We start from the raw sequence: 17353 nt of genomic DNA, 5'->3' as shown, positions 1-17353 counted from the left end.
AGAGCTCCAATGGCTCCAGATAGCTCCCTCCCTCTCCCCTCCCCTCCAACTTCCGTCCTCCCCAAACCATAAACCGTGATCGCTTCCCTCTGCAAGCCAATGGCGCCGACCTCCGCGACTGCATGACCCGTGCATGCGGCCGCAAGGACTTCGGTGTCTTCTCAACCGCCGTCGAGCTAGGCGTGATCGACGGTAATACCCTCTCCTGTTGTTGGTATTTTGCCTCTGATGTTGGAAGAAAGTTGTTTCTTTCCCAATACACGGATTGGCAATTTCAGTGGGGAACAATACTGACAGCATGGACTAAGTGTCTTTATTTACATTCATATCTTTATGGCATCTGTTGTTGTTATCTTTCAATTGAGTTATATTTTTCCAGCACTGACAGTGTTTAGCTGCCAATGAATAGTATTGGACTATGCATGGCCATTTAGCTTTACTGGTGCTTTTAGCTGCACTGTGAGTTGCTGTTGGTTGGTGATGTTGTGGACTTCTAGAGGAGTCACAAAATCTGATTCCACAGCATTTTCTTTTGAATTTCCATGAAATTTGGGCTTGAATGTGATAGTGGGTTCCATTTTCAGTATACAGGATTTTATGTTTGTTCCTTTGTTTACTTGAGGATCTTTGGTGTGCCATTAACTGTAGAACACTAGAACATATCTATGTCTTGAGAAGCACAGTTCAAGTTTACCGATCTTTGCTAGTTTGTTGTGTGACCTTGTACAAATTGAGCCTGCTCATTGCTGGTCTTAGGAGTTTCAGAATTCAGACTAATCCACTGTTGAAAGACTGAAAGCAAATCCACTGTTGAAAGACTAATACAAATAATAATTATTCTTATTATTGTCCCAATTTTGTGGCTAATCTAGTGTTGAAAGACTAAAAGCAACAAATAATACAGAAGTAGATTGACTAGTGACACAATAGAGGCTCTTATCTGTCTGCAAGACTGGATATTTATCCTTCCCCACACTACCCACACCAAAAGTTACAGCTTCTTTTATGCTAAATAAATTCTTTTTGTGTTTAACTTCATATTGTATCCCTTTCAAATGTTTCAGACTCTACACATGATAACATAGCTGGTAATTGGACCGGAAATGATGATGAAATTTATCTGCAAACTTCAGCTATGTCCTTTTAAACATATAGTTTTCTTTTGTTATTTATTCCAAAACTGTCCAGCTTATATATATAAATGCCTTTTCTTCTTGAATGTTTATTTGAAACAAACATTTGAACAAATTGGGGTCATCTTTCTTTAACCTTTGATTCTTTTATAACAGGTGTCGTAAATGAATGCTATGAACATTCAATGGAAACAGAGCACCTGGAACGGGAGGGGGATGAATAGAAGGCAGAGCAGAGCTGTTGCATAAGCTTAGTACAAGAGGGTGATTCTAGTTCAAACTTCAGTAGAGCAGCAGTGTTTTCATTTCTTTTGTTTTGGAGGGAAAGAAGCAGTAGTGTTTCATTTGAAGAGAAATGGGAATAAAAAGATTTGTACATTATTTATGCGTTTTTCTGGTTTATATGCTACGAGGTCAGAGCCGGATAATTTCTGGAGGCTAATTCGCATCTGTAATTCTCCAATGTCTGTAATCTCAAACTTCCAATTAGAGAGGGAGGATGTACTAACACTGCAACCTGTAATATTGGTGGGGTACCTGTATTTATTTTTTTTTATTTTTTTTTTTGCGAAAACTGCCATGAGTTCTGCCTTAATTCATTTAGGAGATAGAGTCAAAAGAAACAGATTTACAAGAAGGGCCGCCGAAATGGAGCCAAGAAAAGCAAATAGAACAAGAAAAATTACAAACTAACTCACGTCCTAATAGGCAATGCTCGACGCCTCTGCTTAATACAGTCAATGTTGCAATCTCTCCTAAATGTTTTACGTTGTATTGAAAGGTACGTCGACTTCGCTCTTTCCAGATGTTCCACCTATGTAAATCCTAGCGCTATTGAGTTCTCTTCTAGCTGCTTTAGGTGTGGCCTTAGACATCTCAAACCACCAGTCTTGCTGGGGTACCTGTAATTACATGCAACTTTTGAATCAAAAGTCCACAACCTACTCTCCAATTGTCCCAAGCATCCCAAAAAAAATGTAGCGACAGTCGGTGGATCTACATTGCAAATCTAAAAAAAAATGTGTCCCTTTTAAATTATGATTGAAATTTAGCAGAAATCCAATTTAAGTATGATCGAAGTTTAGCAGAAATCCAATCCCTCAAGTGTATTGTGCACAACCTTGCAATATCTGGTATGTCGACGACCAGGGTCCACGCACACACATAATTTGACAAAGTTTGCAACTTAATTCAAATACAAATAGAATTTAATTTAAGAACCAGCGGCTTAAATTTATCAAACCCCAAAAGGTCTACACACTCGTGCCAAAAAAACAAACTAGAGCATCCATTTAAAAATTGCGCCATTGCCATCGCAAACACGTGAACAGTGCTTTGGCCGTGCATGCTGCCACAGCTCGCACCGGATTACTATAATGTGTGTGTATACATATACATATGTGTGTGTATATACATATCCATTTGTATATATTGTGTATATGTGTACACATATATATGTATATGTATGCATATATGTATACATATATATATGTATACATACATACATATATATATATATATATATATATATATATATGTATATATATTCTTGGCCTTCCGGTATATATATATATATATGTGTGTGTGTGAGCCCGCGCGCGTCCATCCTGATTCCCGAGATGAGCCGATAGGACCACATGCGCGGCGTGCAAGAGCCGCTACGAGGTGCGATCGATCGTGACCCACATGCAAACTATACCTCCTCCCGCTTTATAAATCAGATCCGAGCCGAGCCTCATTGGCTTCTTCCATCCAGTCACGTTGCTGCAGATTTCGTCCCCTCCGAACCATCCAGTTAAAACTCTGCACTTTTGGAGTACTTGTAGTTTGGAATCTCTGGGTCCTCGTGTCGCCTTCTCTGGCAACTTGGGGGTGACCTTGACGCCCCGCTCCTCCACACCCAAAAGTGCTCTCGGTGTGGTCGCCGCCGCTATCGCCGGCCGGCGGCGGCTGGCGTAGATCCCTCCCTCCCCTTTCCTCCTCTTCCCTTCCCCTCTCCTCCTCTTCCCTTCCCCTCTCCTTGTCTCGCCCTACTCTGATGTGATGGAGCAGTGGTGTCCGGCGAGTCGACGACACACTGATCTGCACTCTATCACCCGTATTCGTGCTCTGTTGCCCGGATCTGCGCGTCGGCAGGCCACAGAGGCCGATCTCCATGCCGGTAGCGGGTCTTGGTGCTGGCAGCGTCCAGCGGCTGGATCTACGCATCTGCATTGCATGACAGTGGCTGGCAACATCCACCGTCCGTTCTACGTGTCGGTAGGCTTCGGTGGTTGGTCTTTGTGCTCAGATCTATGCCCTGTTGCCCGGATCTGCGCAAGCTGAGGACCTTTGCGTCGCTATGGAGCTATCCATGCATCATGTCACCATCACCAGCGCCGAGATCATGAGGGGGTCCTGGCTGGCTAGTGTCTTCACCGCTAACCGGACCTTTAGTGATGCACATTTGCCCAATCTTCCGAAGGTAATATGATAAGTCAATTAGTAAAGTTTCGACGTTGATGATCCAATGGCTCCAATCAGAACAGATCAAGAACCCTCGCAAACACTACACCACTACTCTGTGGTTATCAACCGTGCCAAGATGCGGTTGACCTTGCCAAGAAGGCTTTTCCTGCAAGTGAATCGAGAACACAAGCAAGAATAGGTAGATGCAATCTGAATATTGCTAATTACCAATAAAACACTCGAGTTTGGGGTTCAACAAACCAATAAACGGTAAAACTATATTAAACAGAATAATCTAAGCTAAACCTAAGTCTAAATTATGATGGCTACTATGTATATATAGGGGGCATGAGGTGGTTGACCTAGGGTTGTGCAACCATGGAGAGAGGCGTGCACAATCTGGACTCCGACTCCTACACGATTACAAACCTGGCAGGGTTCAAAACAGTGATGCAGCACCTTATTCCTTTGACTCTGACTAAACTATAAGGAATATCTGATCAAGCTCATATCCATTGGAAAGGGATCATCGTAATCTTTCTAGAATGTCCAAGATTGTCTAAAACGGACTTCGTATGAGAGAGTTATGCCCGTTTTAGTGACATGCTGTCGTGGAACTCGACTTCGACCACGACCATGACTTCGATCACGACCATGACTTCGACCACGACTAGAGCTCAGCCTTGAGTCCGAGTAGATTTGTCCTTCAAAGAGTGACATCCGAGTAAGGTTATGGTACTTCTCCTACGTTCCTATGCAATAAAACATCATAAGAATTTAGTAGTAATCGATCCAAAGAAACATGAACAACAAGGAACGGTTCACCTGGTGGTCTAATATTCGTGCACATGCTCTTGTAATTGGACCTTGTATGATTTGAGGATTATTGGTGGTATTGATCGTATCCGAAGAAGCTATGGGCTCATCATTTAGCCTTGGACCGAGGTCCTCTCTGTGCAGCAGCTAGCCTCCGCCCGTACTCTCTTCGTGCCCCCCGGTCGCTCCTTGTGACGTCCTCCTCCGTCGTGTCACTGCCTGGGGCGATGGACGCGGAGGCGACGGCCAGGGCTTTGTGTTGGTGATGCCCGTGCGTGTGTTGGCAGTCAAGCGGGTCTCTGGACAGTGGCGAGGTCGGCCTGGCGCTCGTAGTTGTGCTCTGGAGCAACCCCGATCTTCATGTTTCTATGGTTTCTGGATTGGTGGCCTGGTGGCACGGTCACCGCCGTTGGTACTTCGACGTGTGCCACTGCTGTGATGCCCGATGTTATTGCCAATATGGTGCCTGAGCTCTACTGCTCGCACCTCCGTCGCCTCGGTCTGGGTTAATACTTTTTAGTTGCGAATAGCAGCAGCTATAGTTGTCGTGATGTGTCAGCACGGTGGGCCACCAGGCGGCTCGGTCGGCAGCTCGGCAAATGGTCAGTCGACGCGATGGCCATTGGTGTGAAAGTTCGGAGTGGGGGAGTTACGGACGTAAGCTCTGCTTCAGTTCTTACCAGGGCTATGTGAGGAATCATCCAAACAGTATTCTAATTAATCATCAGGAGAATCATTAAACATAATCACAACCTCGACGATTAACTAGAATACCATCCTGATAGTCCCGGCATGTGTTTTGTGCCCAAGATCAGAACACATGCCTTTACAAAATATAACATTACACCACAGCTTAAGAAAGAGCAAGTAATTAAAGTTATATTGCAAGTTCTTAAGAATGCAACAAGTTATTACAATTTACAGCAAAAGAGAACTAGGAGAAGACTAAAACCCGCTCAACTCCAACCAGCAAAAGAAACTAAGCAGTAGAAGACTAAAAGCTAAAAAACAAAAGGAGGATAGAGCCACATGCCCTTAGGTTCCACCCAAAAGCATGACCTTCGAGAGTAGGATGAACTACTCTTGCCTGCCACCCTGATTGGCAGGCACGAAGTAGCCAAACACCGACCCTTCCTCACCTACAAAACCTGTAAAGCAGTTGAGTACGAAGGTACTCGCAAGACCTAAACCATATAGAGCACATATACATAGCTTGACTCCAAGGATTATGCATTGAGCCATTAGCAAGAAAAAGCTACATGGTTAAGTTAAACATAAACAGTAAGGAACCTAGACACATAGATGTGAGCAACTAACTTAACCAATAACAACATAATTCTACCCGGCCATAACCAACTGAACATAAATAACTGGAACCATTAAACATATATATAAGAAAGACCAACTCAACCATCTCCCACATATCGAACCATCAACCACAAGCGAAAACTCCACAACCAATGCAGATGAACAGAAGCATGCTTATGACCAAGAGTGCGGCATTTCAAAATGTTTTTACACCCTACAGAGGGATACTCTTGGACCCACACGACTTGAGGACCATATGACTTGCATAACCACACAGGTCCATACGAGGGGTACTCATGTCAACCTTTCCCAATAAGCCTCTATCATTTGAAACATGCATCGCTCGGTGCTGCGGTACTAGAACTATTCCTGGAGCAAACTAGTACCACTACAAGCCCACCCGCTCACACCATTGATGTTCAGACCCCAAATGACCACAGCTACAAAGGTATTCAGCTCGCCTTATAATTAGATCGACATGTGGTGAGTAAGCAAAGTGCTAAATCCAACGGCAATGACGGACGGCCCTAACCGATGCAAACGGTCTATGGTACCCGGGTTCCTCCTCCTGAATGCCCCCAGGACTTTCCTCTGAAGCAGATACACCCTTAACACTGCCCACATCTCGCCTCATTCTCACCACTCATCCGACCATCTCTTCATCATCATCAAGTATTTGTGAACCAAGTGTAAGCCCTAAGCTTGTGAACAACGGCGACACCATCGTTTGACTTCTACCGATGACTTAAGCATTACTAAGCATATCGGATGACTCTTAGAGATCGACCATGTGACTATGGCTACAAGGATATGGATGAACAACAATTCAAGGTAGACGAATTATGCAAACAACATAGGTTCTACCCATTTGCCCGACATCGACTTGAAACATATTATCAATTTTTAGACTCCATTCATTTGAACAAAAGGTGCAAAATGCTTAGTTGCTTGCCTTACTGCACTTGGGTTTTCCTGACACTCCCCGCAGAGAATTCAAAGAAATGCGGGAGCTCGCTGCCGCCTTCGCTCACATTCGCGTTACGTTCTGGTTCTTCGTTCACTAAAAGGGAGAGCGTGTGCAATGATGAGTATGAATGAAGTGCAACAATGCATGCCACAATATGCATATGAAGAAAAGCCATAAAAATATACTTTAAATTGCATGAATATCTTTTTCTAGTTAGCACAAGTCATAAGAAAACTAGCAAAATTGGATTCACCCATTTTGAACTTGTAAAGAATTAACAGTGAATTAATAGAGCCTTAATTTATGCTGAAAAGTTAATTAATTGTTTCATAGCTGGGAACATTTTTAATAGGTAGAGGAGGTTATTATGAAACCAACAAAATTAGTTACATAATTTTTGGAGCTACGGAGAATTTATTATGAATTTTACAGGCCGCAAACTGCCTGATAAACAGTAACTGCAGAGTATCCGTAAATTTCTACGGATACTCCACAGTTTTGCGGAATATCCTTGAATTTCTGCGGAGAATCCGAACTGTCCAAAATTGCTCCTAAAAAGGGGAAAACTTTGCCAAATCGACTTGCTAGTCTCTCCAATCCAAATGGGAACATGTTTGAGGTAGTTTATGGGGTCTAGAACTCACTCATCAACCCAGCAACTCAATTCCTAACTCAAATCTCATCTAATCCTCATTTTGGTCCAAAGCATCAAGAACTCATGAACTTTGCTTTATCACAAAATTGACCTACCAAATCATGAATTCATGCCATGGGGAGCCTAAGAGACTTACCCACGGTGTTTGTGGAGGTTAGTGACCGTCGGGTGATGAAGGAAACAGAGTGAAATGCTTGGGAGATGAAGAAATTCGGTGTTCCTCACGTTTCAACCCTAAACACCAAAAGATACCAAAATTGGCTCGAATCCTCGGGGAAAACAAAAATGAATTGGAGGAATGGATAGCTTATGAGCTAGAGAACACGTAAACACCAAATGCGCACCTCGGTTCGACTTCTGAAGAGAGGAAATCGAGGAGGAGTGAGAGATCTTGAGAGGGGGAGCTCCCTTGCTTCCTTGGCTGGTGGGGAGCACGGGAGTGGAGTGAGGAGGAGAGAGAGAGGTTAGGTGGGGGCTGTCCCTTTTGATGGTTGGGATGGTAGGGCCACATATGGGGCCCATATGGAAGAGAAAGAAGGTCTGTTCTAACTGCGAATTCAATTCTTTTCTCTCCTGAATTTCTTTCTCTCCTCCAATTGACTCAAAACGAAGTACTTTAGTGTGCCAAAATATTTTATCTCAAATTTAATTATTACACTAATAACACATGATTAAGGTTAATCATGCGATTACGAAATTTGGGACGTGACAGGCTGTGGCTGGTGACGCTTGCTGGCGTCATTCCCTCCTTGGAGATGACCTCGTGGTGACTTTCCCTTCTTTGTTTTCTCTGGGTGAAAACCCTGTTCGGGCTTCTAGACGGGCGACGGTGACGTTGGCGTCACTTTCTTCCTGAAGGCGTCGCCTTCTTCTCTCCGCACTTTTCGGCTACTTTGGGGTTCTTTGCTTTTCTCTTGTAGGTTGACCCCTACGTTCTTCTATTGTCGTCGACTCCTCTTGATTGGCGCCTCTCGACAACGGTGTTGGTCCGATGTGTGCTCCTTTGAAGCGGCGTGCTGCCAATTTGGTTTGTGAGATGAGGTGCGACGTGAGAGTTGGGCTTCTGTCGACCAAGAGGGGAGGTACAACGTGGGAGCAGAGCTCCGCTAACCGTTTAGAGTTTGAGATGTGGCGTGGAAGCAGGGTTTCGCCAACTAAGATAGCTGGGTAGTGCGTGAGTTGAGTTGGGTTGGGCTTCATCGTTTGTCTGGTTGTGTCTTTTTGAGTTTGGTGTCATCTGTCGATTGGAGTCCGTATTGTCATCCTGGGGTTGGGTGCTGATTTCTCTCTAAAACCGTGCATTTGTTAAGATTTTCGGACCTAATTTTCCTTTTAAACTGAGTTAATTCTTTTTTTTTAATATATGCTTAGCTTAATCTCTAGCTCGCTAGGATCTTTCAAAAAAAGAAACTTTGCACTTCTTCCCCGTCCCAGGAAAGCCATCCGCGACCAGCATGCACGTACGCTCTTGTGGGTGGCAGTAGCGGCGCGGTATGGTGCACGCACGCCAAGGAAATGGGGAGGAGGTGGCAGCCGCTCGCTGTCGCCGTGGCCGCCGCCAACACGGGGCTCTCGCCAGCTCGCGCCGCGGCATCAGCGGCGCCTTCGCCGGTGGGGATGGGCGTGGCGTGTAACGTGACGTGGTGGACTGGTGGCAACTCATACCACTACATTTGGCCGGTACTGCAAGCGACTCCATATATATATACGCGTACTGCATGGTTTATCATTTTATCTGTGACTTCCTGCACTACTGGGATTCATGTTGGTTTTGATATCCAGGATCGAATAATTATAGGAACATAATAACATACGAGTTTCTGAGACCGCGATAGTTTAGCCTTTGTTTTTCTCTTGATCCGAGCTCGCTGAGTACTTAACCGAGTACTTCCGAGCTTCTCGACCTTACAAATTGATCGACTTTTTTCTCATAGTCTTTCTCTTCTTCGGGGCACCTTATGGGGTACCCCCTCCCTTCGTTATATAGGGGTCAAATACTAGACTCTGAATCCTACTCCAATACAATTCTATTCCTACTCCTATTAGGACACTATTTTAACTTTGACATGGACTCTCATGCATACCAAAACTAAACCTACTATAAAACAAGATTAATTTTTAATATTCCCCCTTATTCTTGTTTTCTTCATGTTAGAGTAGCGTCGGATGGTCATCCTCCTCTGCAGCCATAAACAACATCTTCTACTGTTTCTTCGACTTCTTGCATTCCCACTGGAATTGCCGATAATCATTGCACTTGTAGTGCCTCACTTTAGCCTTGTCGAATTTCCGATTTTTGCTACCTCGTCCAGAGCTATTGGAGGAGCCGTCACCACCATCCTTCTACTCCTTAGCCCTCCATTATTCTCGGCTGAGCAACATATGCTTATCTTCATCCTTCTCCTTAGCTCTCCATTGGGCTTTGGTGAGCAACACATGCTTAGCATTGATGTCGATGTCATCGTCGTTGCCGCGCAATCTTTCTTCGTACGCCCGAAGCCTGCCGAAGACCTCCTCAACTGTCATGGTCTCGAGGTCACTGAATTGTTCGATTGAAACGACGATCTGCAATAACTTGTTTGGTGTGGCTCTGAGGATCTTTCTTACCACATACGAGTCCTCCATCTTGTTGCCGAGCCCACAAATCATGCTGACGATGGAATTCACCTTCATTGCGAAGTCGTCGACCGACTCCATGCTCTTCATCTGCAAGCCATCCAGCTCTTCTCTGAGGGTTTTAACATGAGCATCCTTGACGCGTTTGGCACCTTGGTACATCATCTTGGTGCACTCCCATGCCTCCTTGGAAGTTTCCTTCTCGGATACTGCCCGCAACATCTCTTCCAAAAATAGATCTATACATACAAAGAAGAGTTAGGGAGAAAAAAAAAACATAGTAAAGCAAAGAATTTACATTCTGAGATCATCTATGGGCAAAGTTGATTAAAAAATCTACTATTCACCCTATGAGTTACCAATCGTAACTCATGGAAGAAACTTGTTCTGCAATGGACAGTAGTAGGATGTTTCTGATTGAAGAGCCAATCATTTCGTGTTGTACATATACTTGTAACACATTAGAATCATGATGTCCATATAAAATGGTTCATTAATCCTCTATTTCATATATTCTCAAATTCTGTCTAATTGAACACTGAAGGGAATGAGAATGCCAACTGAGGGCCAGCAAATCCATATGTCTTCTCCCGTGCATGCTCTGAAAACAAACTTATAGTAGCTTAACTTGTACATCTTCTCTAGGAAAAATATATAATTTATATACTAGTACATATTTAAGTAACAAAAACAGTTAATTGTACATCATCTGTTCGTTTTGGTACGGTGCTTACATTGAGAATTTGAGATGCTAAACTATTTTGGGGCAGGCATGATCATGAGCGCATCCGTTTCGACTGTCTACTACAATATGAAGCTGAAGCACCCGACGTTGGACATGCTGCTGATCGACTACGATCTCGCCCTGCTCATGCAGCCAATGCTGATGCTTGGGGTTAGCATCGGTGTTATTTTCAATGTAATTTTCCTGGACTGGCTGGTCACGGCTCTCCTGCTAATCCTTTTCCTAGGTGCTTATTATTTTGTCACTTCAATTTTTCAAACACGACGACAATTAATTGCTTATCTAATTTCCCATGAATGACCATGGGTTGCATCTCGAAATTGAACGACAGTCACATCAACAAAGGCCTTTCTGAAGGGTGTTGAAACATGGAAAATAGTGACCATAAAGAAAAGGGTAATCGTTTGCAGTTTCATTGTCATCTTTAAGAACAGTGAAGCTTTTTTCTGTTTTTTTGGGTCTTCTGTAATGCTAATGGTACTACTTTGATTTCTTCCAGGAGGCTGCAAAACGATTGGAGCAAATATGTAAGAGAGCAATAATAGAATTCATGTGCTTCTGTCACAAAATGCAAAGTTCTTACATTTTTTTCACCAACATTTCAGGTCAGGAACCAGAACATGCAACAACAATCCAAACCGCACCGGCTGCTGCAGCTGACCGAAAACCCCCGTCAGATGAGGCAGTAAATATCTAATGATTTTATACATAACCACCTGTACCTTTTTCAAACAATAATCATTAGGATTTTGATCTGGGAACCATCCTACATTTCAGACATCGGTTCTGAAGAACATTTACTGGAAGGAGTTCGGCCTCATTGCATTCGTATGGTGTCATTCCTTGGACTTCAGATCGCAAAGGTGAGGAATTCAAACGCAGAATTACAATTTGAAATTGTAGATAATATCAATGCCAGCCTCATCTGGTATTCGGTGGGATCTTGCATAAATTTGTGTGGTTCTTGAGAATCTTTTGTCTGCTTCTCTTGTCATATTCAACAGCAATATAGTAAGGTGTATGCTGTTTTCTTTCATATTTGCAGAACTACACGGCTTCCTGCTCCGCGCTGTACTGGATCTTGAATTCTCTCCAGGTAAGGGATGTTAGAACATAACAGATGAATGTTGCATTGTAAAGAATGTCATTAAATCTTTCTGCTGGTTGGATGTAGATCCCAGTGTCAGTAGGAGTGACATGTACGAAGCGCATGGGTTGATGACCGGGAAGAGGGTGTTATCATCGAAAGCAAACCAATCGAGTACCTTGAAAGCTCGACAGCTCTTCGTGTACTGCCTATTCGGTATCATCGCGGGACTCGTCGGTGGTCTGCTGGGTCTTGGAGGTGGCCTTCATCATGGGGCCACTCTTTTTGGAGCTTGGCATCCCTCCCCAGGTACATGGGGTTTGAAGACATATGCAAGTATGCTGCGTAGGAAACAAGAAGGCTTAGGAGTGTACAACATGGTGTTCGGTTCACCACTAGCAAACACTACTATAGAAAATATCATCACTGCCAGTTCAAAAACTATATTACTGTCAGATTTTAAACCACATAATAAGTTGTATGATTATCACTACCGGTTACAGAACCGGTAGTGATTATACATATTACTACTAGTTCATGTAACAAACCGGCAGTGATACAAACTATCACTGCCGATTCTTGAGCTTATTCTGCTGATTTGTATATTTATCATTGCCAGTTCTAACTATAAATCGGTAGTGATACTCAATTCAGGACAAAAAAAATAAAATTTAAACAAGCAAGTAATAATTTAACTAAGGTTTATATTACTAATATGTAGAATTAGAGCTTTATAGCACACTAATATATAATTAAATCACTAAATCCTAAACAGTGTGTCGCGTCTACCAGTCGGGCATGACGACGAAGTAGTCATCGTCCTCGTCGTCATAGTCGTTGTCATCACCGACCTCCTCTTCCTCCTATTATTCCTCCTCCCCCTCCCACTCCTCTTCTTCCTCATCCTCCTCCTCCTCATCCGAACTTCAAGGGTTCTTTGCCTTTGGCTCGTCGAGGAAGTAGTCCCACATGTCGTTGAAGGAGGGGGGACCCCGCTAAATCGCCGGAGTCCGAGCTCTACACCTCATCTGAGCTCTCCGCCGGTGGGGCCTCCACCTCATCATCAAATGACGGCGCGGGTGTGGGTGGCGTGGCCGTAGAAGGTGGCGGTGGAGGCGGCAGTAGAGTGGCTGGAGCGGGAGAAGAAGGCGGGGTATCCATCGCGATGACGGCGACAGCGGTGGAGGGGAGAGGGCAGGCGATCGAAGAGATGGAGTGAGAGAGCGAGAGCAAGTGAGAGAGCGATCGAGTGAAATTTAAAGGCGTTCAAGAGAAGCCGAGCAGGCGGGAGAAGGAATTCGTATGACTTTTAGGCTACCATTGCTGTTACACTATGCATCTTAATTTTGTGTTCTCTACTCAAGCCACCTGTAATTTGAATTACTAACTTCCCTCGGTCAGTAATTTCATTTCATTTATATTCTCATTTCCTGCATATTATTGGTTCATGAGTAATTTGAACTACTGAAGCTCACACCGTATCGGTATGTCCATCAGGCTAAGATTTGGTCAGGTAACATCAACAAGAAAATGTTAACAACATATATTACTATTATTCCCCCAAACTATCCCTCTATTTTCCCATCGGGACCCCTAATGTTTTTTCCATACTCCATTCTCCTAATTCAATAACCTGCTACTTTAATCTTTGGTTCATCATCCAGTGTTCGTTTAAAACTACCCCAAATTCCCATAGCGGAGAGTTCACCTAGTTAATATTGATACGTGGCCCACGGCAGCAATCACAATGCTCACTTTGGATGACGTCATGATGAGGTCAGATGATAGTTTTGCACTGTTTCCTTGGTATCTTTTGGATCGTCGGAAATATGCAAATAATATATCTGTTTCGATTAGCACAGCGAGAATTTCATCGTGGTGACCTCCAGTTTGGCATTTGAGATTGTTCAACTTGTTGTATTTTCCGATAACGCTCTCGTACCTGTATTTGCCACATTTTCAACATATTCCCTGCATCAAGACATGGAAAAAAGAGACAATAATCCAAAGGGTAATTTGTAATTTCCTTGTCATCTTTGTGAATAGTGAAGTTTTATCTTTACATATTTTGTTTGGTTTCATGTTATAACGTAGCAAACATGCCCTTGAGGATATTATAGCGGCTAATTTAGGATATATATGTGATTTTGATGATTAATAATAACGTAGTTAATGGGACTAATATATTTGTCAAATATATACTTTAGTATGTCTTATTGACGTAATACATGAAGATGTCACTGCAGCCGAGATAAAGATTGGTTGAATTAGAAAAGTCCTAGGAAAAATGACTACACCGGATGATCCGGTGCTCTGATTATTGTACACACTTGAGTGTTCTTTGCTCAGAAGAAATTTTTCAGAAACAACACACCGGATGGTCCGGTGTTAGAGTGGTATGAACATCGGAGTGTTTTACCGGAGAAGTGCAGATCTTTAGAGGGAAGGTTTGAATGACGGATGGTCTGGTGCTCGGAGATGTACACGCCGGATGGTTGCACCAGAGCATTTTCCAGGATAATGTCTCAACGGCTAGTCTAGCATGGTTGTAATGTGTTGGATGGTCCTTGTCCTAAAGATCTATACGCTAGACAAAGTGGCTCGTTCGGCTAAAGTAATAACACCAGATGGTCCGGTGATGAAGTTCAAGGTTGCACCAGAATATCTGGTGTTCAAAATGAGTTTGAGTTGAGTTCTAACAGCTAGTTTGTACTGTTGTACACACTGGATGGTCCGGTGTTTGTACTACTGTTGACATCGGATCATCTGGTGTTCATAGTTTGTTTAAGCCGTTGAAACATCGGCTAGTTCACGGGGTTGATGCTATAAATACCCATCCACTCAGCTATTTGAGTGTGCTAGAGTCCAAACCACCAAAGTGCTAAAAAGTGATCATCTAAGGTAATTAGCATAATATTACGAAGTGATTAGTGTTATTAGGCCTAGAGAGAGTTGTTACTAGGTGTTGTTGCTTAGAGAGTGGATCAAAGAGTAATCTTACATTGTACCAAGTGGTACGTCAACACCTTGGAGTCTTAATGACTCACCGGCATCGTGAGCTTTGGTGGCTCATGCTTATTGACCCTCTGACTTGGTGTGAAGCGGTGGCAAGACTTTTTTATAGGGACGCGGAGACTCTTGCCTTGGTGACTCAAGATCCGAAGTGAAGATGACGGCAAGTGATCAGAAGAGAGGTTTATGGTGAGATCTTATCTTGGTGGTTTAGTTGCTCAACCTATTTGAGGCCTAGGTGGCTCAAGGGTCGTAACCGTGTGCTATCCGTGAGTTATAGCCTAGGTAGCTGCTCCAATATTAATTAGGAATGATGTTTATGCCATCAGTACTATAAGATAAAAATCCTTTGTGCCGAATTTGCTCTCTCTATCATCTTTATATTTCTACATTTACATATTTACAATCTATCATTGCATGTTTATTTTCATAGAGTGGTTTGTTAGAATTAGCTATAGGTTGTAAACCTTTTGAATGGTAAAGTAGATAACACTAGATAAATTTAGAACACATTTAGATAAAAATTAATATAGATTTATCTTATAAAATTTTTAGAGTCAAATAATTTTAAATATCCTAATTCAACCCTCTCTTAATACATCATCGATCTCTACATATACTAATGGCATTACTTTCATATCTTCCAGGCAGCAAAAAGGCTGGAGCAAATATGTAAGGGAGCATCAAAACAACGTGTTTATCTCTCACGATGCAAAAGCTCTTCCTCGTTTGTTTTCTTCTCAACATTTCAGGTCAGGAACCTGAGCATGCAACAGCAATCCCTATAGGACCAGCTGATGCAGCTGACGCAAAAACCCCATCGGATGAGAAGGTAAACATCTAATGATTGTATACCCAAGGAATCACCTGCATTTTTTCCGAAACCATAATCATATGGATTTTAAGCCACAAAATTTCCAACATTTCAGACATCAGTTCTGAAGAATGTTTACTGGAAGGAGTTCGATCTTCTCGCATTTGTGTGGGCGGCATTCCTTGGGCTTCAGGTCGCCAAGGTAAGGATTTCGAACGCAAAATTACCATTCAAAATGGTTGAGAACATCAATGCCAGCCTCATCTAACATTCAGTAGGCCCTCGTGTAAATTATTATGAACTGTTGCCAATCTTTCTCTCTGCTTCTTTTGTTCCCTTCAACAGTAATAATGCCTGTGCTGTTTTCTTTTCATATTTGCAGAACTACACTGCTTCCTGCTCCGCGTTATACTGGATCTTGAATTCTCTCCAGGTACCGAGTTTTTGAAAATAAAAATATGTAGAGCGCTGGCATCGATATAAACCATACGTCATTTAGGATCTGTTTGGCCAAGGGGTTGTTTAAGGAACTTTACGATTTAGTTCAAATTTATGCTAAATCAAGGATTCAAATTGCGATCCTCCTATGAAAACAAAACCTTAGAAAACATGACAAGATAATATCTCTCTACCGGTTGGATGTAGATCCCAGTGTCCGTAGGAGTGACCATGTACGAAGCGCATGGACTGATGAGTGGGAAGAGGGTGTTATCATCAAAGGGAAGCCAACAGAGTACCCTGGAACCTCGACAGCTCTTCGCATACTGCCTGTTCGGTATCATGGCGGGACTCGTTGGTGGTTTGGTTTTCCAGGGATTTTCCTAGGGCCAAATGAATTTACCCAAAATTCAAGGATAATATCTCAAGAATTCTTAATCTGAATAAATATTTCCAGAAAAAAAATGCACGGATATAGGCTACCGGGTAGTTAGGCTGTATAGCACAACGGAAAATTGGGCTACACGGGCCAGTCCTATACCATCCGAATCAACAAGAAGCGCAGCAAAAAGAAGGGGCGTTGCCCTAAGAGACCAAATGAATAAATCGTCTCCTTCCAGCCCATTGTGTCCTTACAGAATTCAGGCCACTGGATGCCGGTAGCCACACCTCCACCACTGATGATGCTGTCACCTTAGCCATTGCCGCTGCCTCTGCCATTGTCGCCGCTACCAGCGACACCTTAACATCCACTTCGTCCGCTCCCGGGATCATGGCCACTCCTTGGTAATCTGAGCAGTGAGTGTGATCAACATTAAAGGGTTGATTCCGTACCCGTTGGGTAGTGCAAGCGAACAACTACTTGAAGTGGAGCACCCTCTCCCTTGTCGTGCTTGGAAAGCACGGCCGGGTTGCGTGCGTCACCATGTTGACGTACTCACTAACAGGCCCAACAAGGACAAGGACTGAACAAGGCAAACACGACTGATCTCATATGGTATTACGCGACGATCTTGGAAGAGTTGTTGGACATCGATCATCATTTCCAAACAACACCGCACACTTGCTATACATCTTGAGGCCGACTTCCATTTCTTAGCGTAGGATCGAGAGTGACGACTAGAGGAGATGAATAGGCGCTTCAATAAATTTTTTATAAAATTGATGACATTATCTTATTCAATCACCCAACGTACATCTACAAGAGAATCATAACAAAGAGCAAAACAAACAAGCAGCGAAAACTCTGAATCAACCCAGAAAATCCGGAGAGTCACGAGAAATGAGCGGAGAGTCCGAAGTTTCAGTAGAACA

General features: G+C 43.2%; 1 pseudogene; it reads left to right on the top strand.

The window, feature by feature from the left end:
- The first annotated feature begins 10715 nt into the window (after positions 1-10715).
- LOC133901472 (sulfite exporter TauE/SafE family protein 3-like) lies at positions 10716-16426 on the top strand (annotated as a pseudogene).
- The last annotated feature ends 927 nt before the right edge of the window (positions 16427-17353 follow it).

The sequence above is a fragment of the Phragmites australis genome, chromosome 20 (genome assembly GCF_958298935.1).
Source record: "Phragmites australis chromosome 20, lpPhrAust1.1, whole genome shotgun sequence".
Classification (NCBI taxonomy): Eukaryota; Viridiplantae; Streptophyta; class Magnoliopsida; order Poales; family Poaceae; genus Phragmites; species Phragmites australis.
The sequence above is the reverse complement of the archived record's forward strand: the minus strand, read 5'-3'. Positions and strand labels throughout refer to the sequence as shown.